Consider the following 13,385-nt stretch of genomic DNA (forward strand, 5'->3'; position numbering starts at 1 on the left):
ATGAACAGCATGAAAAGGCAAAAAAATAGCACACTGAAAGATGGACTCCCTAGGTCGGGAGGTGCCCAGTATACTACGGGAGATCAGTGGAGAAATAATTTCAGGAAGAATGAAGAGACGGAACCAAAGCAAAAATAACACCCAGTTGTGGATGTGACTGCTGATGGAAGTAAAGTCTGACACTGTAAAGAGCAATATTGCATAGGAACCTGGAATGTTAGGTCCACGAATCAAGGCAAATTGGAAGTGGTCAAACAGGAGATGGCAAGAGTGAATGTCGACATTCTAGGAATCAGTGAACTAAAATGAACTGAAGTGGATGAATTTAACTCAGACGACCATTATATCTACTACTGTGGGCAAGAATCCCTTAGAAGAAATGGAGTAGCCATCATAGTAAACAAGAGTCCGAAATGCAGTACTTGGATGCAATCTCAAAAACGACGGAATGATCTCTGTTTGTCTCCAAAGCAAGCCATTCAATATCACAGTAATCCAAGTCTATGCCCCGACCAGTGATGCTGAAGAAGCTGAATTTGAACGGTTCTATGAAGACTTACAAGACCTTTTAAAACTAATACCCAAAAAAAGATGTCCTTTTCATTATAGGGGACTGGAATGCAAAAGTAGGAAGTCAAGAGATACCTGGAGTAACAGGTAAATTTGGCCTTGGAGTACAAAACGAAGCAGGTCAAAGGCTAAAAGAGTTTTGCCAAGAGAACGCACTGGTCACAGGAAACACCCTCTTCCAACAACACAAGAGAAGACTCTACACATGGACACCACCAGATGGTCAATACCGAAATCAGATTAATTATATTCTTTGCAGCCAAAGATGGAGAAGCTCTATACAGTCAGCAAAAACAAGACCAGGAACTGACTGTGGCTCAAATCATGAACTCCTTATTGCAAAATTCAGACTTAAATTGAAGTAAGTAGGGAAAACCACTGGACCATGACCTAAATCAAATCCCTTATAATTATACAGTGGAAGTGACAAATAGATTAGATCTGATAGACAGAGTGCCTGAAGAACTATGGACAGAGGTTTCTGACATTGTGCAGGAGGCAGTGATGAAGACCATCCCCAAGAAAAAGAAATGCAAAAAGTCACAATGGTTGTCTGAGGATGCCTTACAAACAGATGAGAAAAGAAGAGAAATGAAAGGCAAAGGAGAAAAGGAAAGATATACCCATTTGAATGCAGAGTTCCAAAGAATAGCAAGAAGAGATAAGAAAGCCTTCCTCAGTGATCAATGCAAAGAAATAGAGGAAAACAATAGAATGGGAAAGACTAGAGATCTCTTCAAGAAAATTAGAGATACCAAGGGAACATTTCATGCAAAGATGGGTACAATAAAGGACAGAAATGGTATGGACCTAACAAAAGCAGAAGATATTAAGAAGAGGTGGCAAGAATACACAGAAGAACTATACAAAAAAGATCATGACCCAGATAACCACGATGGTGTGATCACTTACCCAGAGCCAGACATCCTGGAATGCGAAGTCAAGTGGGCCTTAGGAAGCATCACTATGAACAAAGCTAATGGAGGTGATGGAATTCCAGTTGAGCTATTTCAAATCCTAAAAGATGATGCTGTGAAAGTGCTGCACTCAATATGCCAGCAAATTTGGAAAACTCAGCAATGGCCACAGGACTGGAAAAGGTCAGTTTTCATTCCAATTCCTAAGAAAGGCAATACCAAAGAATGTTAAAACTACCGCACAGTTGCACTCATCTCACACACTAGTAAAGTAATGCTCAAAATTCTTCAAGCTAGGCTTCAACAGTACGTGAACCATGAACTTGCAGATGTTCAAGCTGGATTTAGAAAAAGCAGAGGAACCAGAGTTCAAATTGCCAACATCTGTTGGATCATTGAAAAAGAAAGAGGGTTCCAGAAAAATATCTACTTCTGTTTTCTCGACTATATCAAAGCCTTTGACTGTGTGGATCACAACAAACTGTGGAAAATTCTTCAAGAGATGGGAATACCAGATCACCTGACCTGCCTCCTGAGAAATCTGTATGCAGGTCAAGAAGCAACAGTTAGAACTGGACATGGAAAATAGACTGGTTCCAAATCAAGAAAGGAGTACATCAAGGCTGTATATTGTCACCCTGCTTATTTAACTTATATGCAGAGTACATCATGAGACATGCCAGGCTGGATGAAGCACAAGCTGGAATCAAGATTGCCAAGGGAAATATCAATAACCTCAGATTTGCAGATGACACCACCTTTATGGCAGAAAGCAAAGAAGAACTAAAGAGCCTCTCGATTAAAGTGAAAGAGGAGAGTGAAAAAGTTGGCTTAAAGCTCAACATTCAGAAAACTAAGATCATGGCATTCGATCCCATCACTTCATGGCAAATAGATGGGGAAACAATGGAAACAGTGACAGACAATTTTTTTTTTTAACTCCAAAATCACTGCAGATGGTGATTGCAGCCATGAAATTAAAAGACGCTTGCTCCTTGGAAGAAAGGTTATGAACAACCTAGATAGCATATTGAAAAGCAGAGACATTACTTTGCCAACAAAGGTCCGTCTAGTCAAAGCTATGGTTTTTCCAGTGGTCATGTATGGATGTGAGAGTTGGACTGTGAAGAAGGCTGAGCGCCAATGAATTGATGCTTTTGAACTGTGGTGTTGGAGAAGACTCTTGAGAGTCCCTTGGACTGCAAGGAGATCCAACCAGTCCATTCTAAAGGAGATCAGCCCTGGGTGTTCTTTGGAAGGAATGATGCTAAAGCTGAAACTCCAATACTTTGGCCACCTCATGCGAAGAGTTGACTCATTGGAAAAGACTCTGATGCTGGGAGGGATTGGGGGCAGGAGGAGAAGGGGAAGACAGAGGACGAGATGGCTGGATGGCATCATTGACTCCATGGACGTGAGTCTGAGTGAACTCTGGGAGTTGGTGATGGACAGGGAGGCCTGGCATGCTGTGATTCATGGGGTCGCAAAGAGTCGGACACGACTGAGTGACTGAACTGAACTGAAATGCCTCATATAAGCAGACTTATACAATATTTGTCTTTCTGTGGCTGGCCTTTTTCACTTAGCACAATATCCTCAAGGTTCATCCATGTTGTATCATATGTCAGAATTTCCTTCCTTTTTAAGGCTGAATAATACTCCATTATACACATTACCAGGCTCTCCTGGTAGCTCAGCTGGTAAAGAATCCACCTGCAATGCAGGAGACCTTGGTCGATCCCTGGTCGATCCCTGGTTGGGATGATCCCCTGGATGAAGGGAATGGCTACCCACTCCAGTGTTCTGGCCTGGAGAATTCCATGGACAGAGGAGCCTGCCAGGCTACAGTCTATGGGGTCCCAAAGAGTTGAACACAACTCTTTGTGATTTTCACTTTAGTGTAATTTAGTGAAAGAGCAACTTCCACTAAATATACATTAGCACATTTTATTTATCTATTCATCTACCAAAGGACACTTGCATTGCTTCCCCCCTTTGGCTATTGTGAATAATGTCACTATGAACATGGGGATGCAAATATCTCTGAGACCCTAATTTCAATTCTTTATGAATATATACCCAGAATTAAAACTGTTGGATTCTATGGTAATTCTATCTTTAGTGTTTTGAGGAACCACCATGCTGTCTTCCATAGTACCAGCCCTTTAACAAAGGGCTTTCCCTGAAGCTCCAACCAGTGAGTTTCACTTCCATCTCATTGGCCATCTTAGATCATGTGACCACCTCTAGCTGCAAGGGAGTCTGAGAAAGGATGTATTTTTAATTCGGCACAGAACAAAACATTCCCTGACCTGAGGAGATTCCTGTGTGCTGGGATGGTCCAGGTGTTTATGTCCAGGAGCCAAATGTCGAGTCACAGCTGAGCCTGTCCTAGAGACACTCCACCTATCCCCCGCCCACAGTGTTTGCCCTTTCTGGGGGAAATCAACATCCTCTTAAGGCACTGCGGCAGGAATGTCAGCCAGTACTTGTTTCTGTCCCTCCTGAGCTGTTCTCTCAAGCAACAATTAAAGTCTTCCCATGGCACCCCACTCCAGTACTCTTGCCTGGAAAATCCCACGGATGGAGGAGCCTGGTGGGCTCCAGTCCATGGGGTCGCTAAGAGTCGGGCACGACTGAGCGACTTCACTTTCACTTTGCACTTTCATGCTCCTTTCATGCATTGGAGAAGGAAATGGCAACCCACTCCAGTGTTCTTGCCTGGAGAATCCCAGGGACAGAGGAGCCTAGTGGGCTGCCATCTATGGGATCGCACAGAGTCGGACACGACTGAAGTGACTTAGCAGTAGCAGCACCAACCCCTACCAAGTGTAAACTGCCCTGTGCTGCTCCTTCACTGTCTATCACAGCTATGTCATGCCTTCCCTGCCAGACTATAAGTCCTCTGGGACAGGACCTGTGTTACCACCTTGGGGCACAAAGTGCAGGGCTGACTCCTGGTGGAGGGACGGAGAGCGAATTCCTCTAGACCAGTTCTAAGTCCTGCTGCAGGGCTCCTGGATCTCGCAGCTCAGGGGCACCTCTCCATGGGATGCTTCTCCTCTAGATTTTGGGGCCTAGGAAGGGCTACTCATCTTGAGAACCATGAAGTCAGGCCCAGGCTATATAGGGCCTGACAGAGCAGGGAGGAGCAGGGAGGGGAGGCTGATGACCTTCAAGCACTCTGGACCAGATGGCCTGGCCTTGATCCCCCAATCTCTGCCCCATCCCTAGGAGCAGTCACACAGACCCCAACACAGACACAGCCACTATCAAACTTACTTTCAGATCACATGTGCACTTAGATGCAGAGTTACAGATGTTCACAAATACACACACCCATGCATCACTCTCACACACACACACACACTACAATTAAGTTTGAATTCAGCATTTAAATTCAAGGGGGGCAAATCTTAGTTCCTCCACTTAATGGTTGGATATCCTTAAGTAAGTTACCTCTCTCCTTGTACCTTAATTTCCATATTTGTGAACATGAGGATAATATTAATAATAGCATTTACCTCACTGAGTGGTGGGCTTTCCTGGTGGCTCAGATGGTAAAGATCTACCTGCACTGCTGGAGACCTGGGTTCGATTCCTGGGTTGGGAAGATCCCTTGGAGGAGGGCATGACAACCCACTCCATTATTCTTGCCTGGAGAATCCCATGGACAGAGGAGTCTGGCGGGCCACAGTCCCTGGGGTCACAAAGAGTTGGACATGACTGAGCAACTAAGCATAGCACTGAGTTGTGCCGATGAAATTAGATAAAGTGGCAAAGTGCTTAAAACAGTGGCTGACAGAGGTGCATATGTATTCATACACATTTCCTAAGCCCTCTCCCATTTAGTTGCTGCCACTTGGTGGTGGACCTAGCTGTAATACAACGTAGGAGTCCTTTTATCTCTCTGAGGCTCAATTTTCCCACCTGTAAAACAGGGATAATATTATCTTCCTGGTCCAGTTGCTTTGAGGATCTCAACAGGCCCATCATGGAAAACTCCTAGCCTCGTCTCTGGCCCACAGAAGTCTGCGGCACCTTAGCTATTACCGTCTGTAACTGATGGAGAACGGGTCAGAGAACAGGTGCAGGGGCAGGATGTGCCAAGGCAAAGGCCTGACCCCCATCACCCTGCAGGCTGGAGGTCCAAGCCTGACCCAGCCCCGTCTCCTCCCAGGCTGGAGTTGAGTCCTGGAAAGACAGAGCCCCAGATCAGGGTAGGGGGTGGTCAGAGCTATCCCACCTTTGGGAGCCTGGGGTGGCCACTAGCCTGGCATGGGGCTGGGGGCAGGGCCAGCCTGGTGGCTGTGGGTGGAAGGAAAAAAGGAAAACCAGCTCAGTGGAAATTACCCTGTGGTTGGCTCAGGCGCCCACGACACACTGTATTTATAGAGAGCTCACTGCCGCTGTTAATGCCTCACAGTCGAATTAACCCTTTCCAGCCCGCCGTACCAGCCTGGTGCCAGAGAAGAACACTGGACTGGGGAGTCAGACAGCCAGATCCGAGCTCTGGCTCTGCTGCCAGCGGCCTGGAGCAGGACCCCGGGTGGCCGATGACCATCCAGCTATCCCCCTAGCAGAAAATAAACTCCGGATCTTGGGAGGGTGGGTCACGGTGGGGGATGGGCGGGGATCAACTAGCACCCCTTTACCAGCGCGCCCGCGTGGGTCTGGACCCGGGGCAGGGGCGGGTCCCGGCCGGTGCCCTGCCCAGCGGGCGGGCTCCGGCCTCGGCCCTAAACCGCGGCCGCGGGGCCAATCCGGCCTCTGGGGCTCACCCGGGCCGCCTTTCCGGGCCCGCGGCTTCCTCCAGCCCGCCCCGCCCCTCGGACTCCCGAGGCCGCCCCCGGCCCCCATTCGGGCCCGGCCTCGCGGCGGCGGCGGCGGCAACTCGGCAGCGCTCCGCCGCGTCCCCGAGTCCCGGGAGTCGGCGCGGCGCGGTGAGTGCTTGCGTGGCGGGCCCGGCGCTGGTCGGGGCGGCCTTTGTCTGAGGCCGACCCCGGCCCCGGGCCGCCGGGCAGCGGGCCTGCTGCAGGACGGCTGGAGCGGGCGGTGAGCCTCCTCCCTCGCGCGGCGCCCCCGCCCCAGCCCTCTCCCCCTGTCGGGGCTGGCCGCGGCGCCGGTAGCACGTTGGACCCCGGATCTGGGGCCTGGAGGCGGCTGAGGCTGCCAGAATCCAATCCCGCCCCCCAGCCCTGCCTCCCCTTCCCCTGGCCGGCGGGGCCTGAGCACTGTGGGAGCTGCCCTCACCCGGGAATCCGCTCGAGGAGGAGGCTGGGCGGGTGATTGTGACCGCGGAGGCCCTGGGTGTGCAGGGGAACAGAGGCAGATCTGTCATTGTGTTGATGATTCTGGAAAGCTTCAATATCTGGAAAGCCGCTATCTGGAGCTAGGAGTGAAGCGGAGTCTCCCCGGGGCCCTGCAGAGGAAAACACCATGACTTGATCACCAGCTCTGAGGAGGGGGAGCTGCCAGGGAGAGGAGGGCCAAGGGTTGGATAGGGGAGGGGGGCCCCATTCTGCTTGGCCCAGAGAAATGGAGTGGGCGACTGGAGACTTCCATGGGTAGCAGTGGGCATGAGGGAGACAGATTCAGAGAAGGACAGACAGGGACCGCTGGCCTGGGTGAAGGAATGAATAGGTGTGTGGGTAGTGGGCAGAACATAGGGAGCAGGGATGGGACATTTGGGGGCTTGGGAAATCTCAGGGAGATGATGGGTGGGGTGAGATGGAGAGGAGGTGGAAGATGTGGTGGAGGGAAGGTGGGGACCCAGGGTGGAGGCCCAAGTCCTCTGTTGCTGCTTAGCTAGCGAATTGGCAGGTTCGGGGGCCTAAGGCAGTGAACTGCCAGAAAAGGAGATTTATTTCTAAGCCAAACCTAGCCTAATGAGAAATGCGTGATGGATGACTCAGATATGGGATCTATCATTGAGGAAAACATTAAGCAAATAGGAAAGCAAAACCCATTGGAGAGTTGAGAGGGTTTGTTTGACTTAATTGAGAAAAACTACTTAGGTTCAAATTGGATGTAGATAATTATAAATGAGTCTGATTTCATCATTAAATGAAGGCCCTAGGTCTTTTTCTTACATGCCTGTCTTTGGCAATTTGCTTCTATATTAGAAAGTAATGAAGCTGTTCTGTTTTTAAGAGAGTTCTTTATTTAGTTCAGCCTCTTCTGTGACTCCCTCTTGCCTCCCAGAAGTTCCTAGGAAATCTTGAGGCTGTGCAGCCTTCCTGGGGGTCTGCACACAGGTGGGTGCTTTTGGAGACTGAGGGAAACTGAAGTCTAAACTTGAAATTGAACTCTAAACATGTCCAGTTGGTTGGTCTGATCTGAGTGGCAGAGCTCTGAGGCTGTGGGTATGAGTGGTGGCTTATATTTCCAGCTCTTTTGGAAATGGGAATAATTTGGGTGAGTGTATTTTTCTAATATTTAGAGTTCCTGAGATTAAAAGTGAATACTTATGTTAATCATTGATCATGGAAATCTTTCTCCCCTGTATTATGCACATCAGAGTCTGACCTCCTGATGTCAGTGACATTTTCCTTCATGACTTCAGATCAGCGCTGTGAACATCCATTTCTGCACTAAGGGGACTCTCAGGGGAGTGAGATTTGCATTAAGTGGCTTCAGAGATGTTTGTATTGGTCCCATGACTGATCTTGGAGTTCTTTTCTCTCTTCAGTGACATCACTGGTGGTTTCTCCTGCTTGCTCTTAGTGAGCTTTCCAACGTATTCCAGACTCCTGTGTTGCAAGAAATTGGACCATCCAGCTTGTTAGAGATAGGAATGTTAGCAACTCTTTGCAACCCCATGGACCGCAGCCCGCCAGGCTCCTCTGTCCATGGGATTTTCCAGGCAAGCGTACTAGAATGGTTTGCCGTTTCCTTCTTCAGGGAATCTTCCTGACCCAGAGATCGAAACTGGGTCTCCTGCACTATAGGCAGATTCTTTACCAACTGAGCTACCAGGAAAGCCCGAGAGATGGGAAGCCTACATTAAAACAGGACTGAGGATGAGAAGGGGTTTTGGGAATTGAGGACCGTTTTTCCTCCCTATCCTTGGCCCTCTGCACCCAGGCACCTGATGGAAGCAGGTTGACTGGCTGACTGAGATACTCAGATACCTGATAGCTGGGTCATAAGCTGGAATGTTTGTGGAAAGGACAGTTATAGAAGTGTTGTCCCTTCTGTGGAGGCTGTGTCCTTACTCTGTTGAAGTTGATTTTTGAACTGTCCTGTGGGAATTCCTCTATCCTTAAACTTTAACCTGCTCTGGAGTCATCAGTCTTCATTCTTTGGTGTAGGATTTGGGCTTGATACTGAGATGAGCAATACTGTTCAGGATCAGAGACTGAGTATGATCATAGAGCCAGAAGTGAGATGCCACAGCACTCAGAAAGTATTGTAGAACAAGTGTCTGGCCTGTTGCTTGGCACTTCTTGGTTGGGTTTGTGCCATGTGAGGAAAAATGACCCAAGTCCAAGTGGCCCCTGAGATGAACACCACATAGGGCTTGAGCAGTGGCCCTGAGTCATGGGGTCAGGGGAGGAGGAGGAAGGGCAGGCAGGATGATGTCACTGCCCATGAGCTTATCCTCTGAGTGGGTGGCCACTTCCACTCCTGTCCATTTCCCACACCCCTAGGGCAGGAATGACAGGGAGGTCCACTGGCAAAAGAAGGAAGGCAAAGTCAGGGCCTAAAAGAGGACAAGAGCGTGGGAACTGGTGATCTGTGAGAAATTTCCTTTGGTCTCATTGGTCAGAATGGATCACACATCTGTACATATAGCCTAACAGAGGAGGCTCAGTGCAGAGGATCCAGGAGGCCTTCTCCCCATGCTCATGGCAATAATAACAAAAGTAGTCATGATCCTTACCACTGTTGGCATGCTTTAAATCCTTTCTGTATGTCCTCTTATTTTATCCTTACAGCAGCTCTGTGGTGTAGGCATTGCTCCCCCTCTCTTTTAACGATATGGAATCAAATCTCAAAGAGGTTAAGTCATTTATACTTGATCATGTGTCTAGCCAGCCTTCGGAGTCAGAGTTTGAACCTAGGCTTGTCTGCTGTACCTGAGCCTAAGCTGTATGGTGAGGCAGGCAAGAGAGCCTGATGATGATGTTTAACAGGTGAGGAATTGAAGCCCAGGGGCACCTGTAAGCTGGCTTTTAGTCACCTCTGATGTGACTGATGATTGAGCATGGGCCCCTCGGCAGTCTGAACCCTGTTTCCTAGGCTCAGACTCCCCTCTGTATGGTGGGCATGGAAGTGGGCCCTGGACAGGTGAACTCCAAGAGGCCTTCCAGCGCTGAGGCTAGGTGGAGCCTGCTACACTCTTGAAGAGGAACCCCTGGAGATCCAGAGAGGTTGGTGCTTAGGTGGAGAGGGGTCTGCAGCATTTTTCTGCCAGGGCAAACCTCTTTCAGAGTAGAAACCTGAAGAATGTCAGGACAGGGAGTGTTTAGGTAGAACATATCTGGAGTAAGTGGGCCCTTCCATGAGTGAAGTCTAGACAGGTTTCTGGGAGGGATGAAATTTCCAGACACATCTGGGTGGGCACTCAGCAGGACTCAGCAGAGGTTGACTGAATGCAGATGTGTGTGGCACGGGCCTGCCAGGACATGACCTGGGATCCGCCCTGCAACTTGGTCTTATGTTCTCTCATGCCTTCCCGTCCTCTCTCCACTCTCCTCCTTCAACTCCTTTCTTCCGGCCAGACCTCTTCTGAGCTAAGTACAGCCATCACTTTTTTTCAAGGTTCCGTGTTTCTGATGGTGTGTGTGTCTGTGTGTGTCTGTGTGTGTGTGTGTCTGTAGCCTCTGCACACACTTCCAGTTCACGCTGCCTTGTCAAGTGGCTGTTGAACTCTGGAAGATGCAAACTCATTTTGTGGTGGCTCCTTAGCCAGAAGAGGGTGTGAGAAGCAGGCCAGCTGTTGTGGCAAAAGCCACCATATTCTTGAACCCACTGAGCCGTCTTCCTTCTCTCTGGTCTCGCCTCCTCCGGGTCTCAGGCCTTGACTTCAGTGTGGAGAGGGTGCCCCGATGGGGATGGTCTGGCTTGGGGAAGCTGGGGGCTCTGCTCCGTCCTGTTTTTCCTCTTCCTTGTTCTTCCTAAATCCATAAAGGAAGCAGATCACCGATGCCAAGAAAACCTTGGCCCCACTCTGCTGGGCTGGCGCTGATGACACACTGCTGTTTTGACTCACACAGAAATCACTTTGAGAGGAAGAATTGATTTCTTCTCTTGGGCAGGATCACGGGGCTGGGGAGCAGTGCCCAGCGGATAGCCTTGAACACCAAAGGCCCAAACTAACTCATTATCAGGAAAAAGGAAGGGCATCAGGGCTCCTAGGCAACTCTGGAGATCCCCTAAACTCTTTGCGCAGGCTCCCACCTGTTGTGGAACACCTATACTATTAATATTAGGTCAGGTTTTTTTGGCTAATTTTTCTCAGTGGAGTCCCATAATCATCTTATGAAGGCAGAGTTTAGATTCCTGTTTCACACATGAGCCAGCCGAGGCTCAGAGAGGATGTTTTCCCGAAGTCACATGTCTAGGAAGTGGCAGAGTCTGGATTTGAAGCTGTGTCTCCAACTCCAGAGACATCTTCTAAAACGCCAGGGCTCACTTTGTCCATGAGGCTTCTTGTGCTACACCAGCCCAGCAGGTGATGGTGGTCATAGCACAGGAAGGGGGCCAGGACCTTCCTTTGAGGGTTAGTAAGATGAAGAGCAAGTGAGTGATAGAGCCTGGTCTAAAGCCCAAGTAAACATAAATCTGCGATGTTGCTGTTTTTCTTTTTCATTTGTTAATGAACAAAAGAATTACATGCTTGTTGTCAAAGCAGCAGAAGTGTATCAAAGTAGCTAGAAGGTGGAAGTAGATGCTTACCTTCATTCCCATGCTCCAGGGTTGGGCTCACTATCACGTTTCCAGGCCCTTTTTCTATACAAACATCCATCCATCCATCTCTCTCTCTATTTATCTAAACACACAGGCATTCATTCATTCATTCATTGAGCAGTGCTTTGAACACTCATTATGTGCCAAACCTTAGCTAAAATTAAGGATCCAATAGGATAAAGGATCTAATAAATAAAGCAGACATGGTTCCTGCTCAGGGAGCTCTCAGTGTGACACAAGGTAAACAGCAGTGCATAACAGGGACATCCATAGAGTGGCAGACCCCCAGCCCAGCTTTCCTACCAAGGTGAACCTCAAGATGTCATCCAGGAAGAAGGAACTGTGCTTGCAGAGACCCTGTGAGGTAGGGAACAGGGTCTCGTCATAAGAGCTCTGATGAGGGGTGAACGGGAGGAGGTGAGGCTGGGGAGGTGGGCAGGGCTGAACTAGGCAAGACCTTGTAGGCTGATTAGATATTTAAAGTGATGATGTGATGCACTTTTGTTTTTATAGCTGTTTTTCTGGTTGCTGTGTAGAAGTCTAGATGGGAGTATAGAGCTGGGTGGGGGGGACAAGAGAGAAAGTGGAAAGACTGGTGAGGAGCCTTTTGTAGTCATGCAGGCAAGAGATGGGAGAAGGCAATGGCACCCCACTCCAGTACTCTTGCCTGGAGAATCCCATGAACGGAGGAGCCTGGTGGGCTGCAGTCCATGGGGTCGCTAAGGGTTGGACACGACTGAGCGACTTCGCTTTCACTTTTCACTTTCATGTGTTGGAGACGGAAATGGCAACCCACTCCAGTGTTCTTGCCTGGAGAATCCCAGGGACGGGGAAGCCTGGTGGGCTGCCATCACTGGGGTCGCACAGAGTTGGACACGACTGAAGTGACTTAGCAGCAGCAGCAGCAGGCAAGAGATGATGGCAGTTTGGCAGACCAGAGAGAGAAGCCGAGGTAGAGGGCAATAGAGAGAGTAAAAATACATTGGGTTGACAAGCTTTTTCTCTAAAAGATCAGAAAGTAAATTGTTTAGGCTTTGTGATTATTACAACTACTCAGTTCTACTGCTGTGATGGAAAAGCAGTCACAGCTAATGTGTAAATGAATGGAGGGTGGCTGTGTGTCAATGAAACTTGATTTACAGACACTGAAATTTGAATTTCATATGATTTTCGCGTGTTATGAAGAATTCTTCTTTTAATTTTCTAACCATGTAAAAAGGTAAACCCTGTCTTAACTGGTGAACTGAACAAAAGCAGGTGGTGAGTGGAATTTGGGGCTGAGGCTGTAGTCTGTAGATCCCTGAGATACATTTGGGTGTTGGGGTTGGCTGTTCTTGGTGATGAACTATAAGGGTAAGAGAAATCAGGGTTCTGACTTGATCAGAGGCGGTGGAGGAGGATGCCTTTACCAAGTGGGAAGTGCTGGGGAGGAACGGGTTTAGGGGAGGAATCAAGAGATTGAAGAGGGACATGTTAAGAGAGAGGTGCCTGTGAGTCTTTGGAACAGAGGTGTTTTGGCTTAAGTTTGGAGCTCAGATGAGACGTGTGGACTTGGAGAAGTAAATTTGGGAGTTATCAGCATATAAATGATATTTAAAGTCACAGGAGTGGATGAAATCATCTAGGAAAAAAAAATAGTAGAGAGAATTTAGGGGAGGGTCTATGAGCAAGCCCCCGGGGGTTCAGTGCCAGAGAAGGAAGGACCTGCCCTGAAATACAGGAGATGGAGAGAGAGAGGTAGGTGACTAGACCTGGGACCATGGGACCATGCATTAATGCTGAAATTAGGTCACATAACTCCCAATATATAATATACTTTATTCAATGACCCGCATGGACTTATTTCCATGTTAGTACAGGTTCTTTTGAAAGGCTGTATGCTATTCCATTATACAGATGTGCCATAATTAATGTACCCATTCCCAGTTGTTTTCCATTTTTGCTGCTGATGTGTTTCAGAATGGAGCTAGTGTTTCTGTAAAC

At 48.5% G+C, this 13,385-nt stretch overlaps 1 protein-coding gene across 4 annotated transcripts in view; it reads left to right on the forward strand.

Moving 5' to 3' along the window:
- The window catches only part of CD276 (CD276 molecule), a 40,109-nt gene that overhangs the window by 1,948 nt on the left and 24,776 nt on the right, over positions 1-13,385 (forward strand). Inside the window, exon 1 of one of the 4 annotated variants that reach the window (XM_005211437.5) lies at positions 6,327-6,542. The exons of 1 other annotated variant lie outside the window; for it this stretch is intronic. The gene's annotated coding sequence lies outside the window, so the exon portion shown is untranslated. Of the gene's footprint in view, positions 1-6,326; positions 6,543-7,406; positions 9,863-13,385 lie in introns of those variants that run through there. 2 more of the 4 variants (XM_002690495.6, XM_024997939.2) reach the window with 2 other exon arrangements.

Source organism: Bos taurus, chromosome 10, assembly GCF_002263795.3.
Source record: "Bos taurus isolate L1 Dominette 01449 registration number 42190680 breed Hereford chromosome 10, ARS-UCD2.0, whole genome shotgun sequence".
Lineage (NCBI taxonomy): Eukaryota > Metazoa > Chordata > Mammalia > Artiodactyla > Bovidae > Bos > Bos taurus.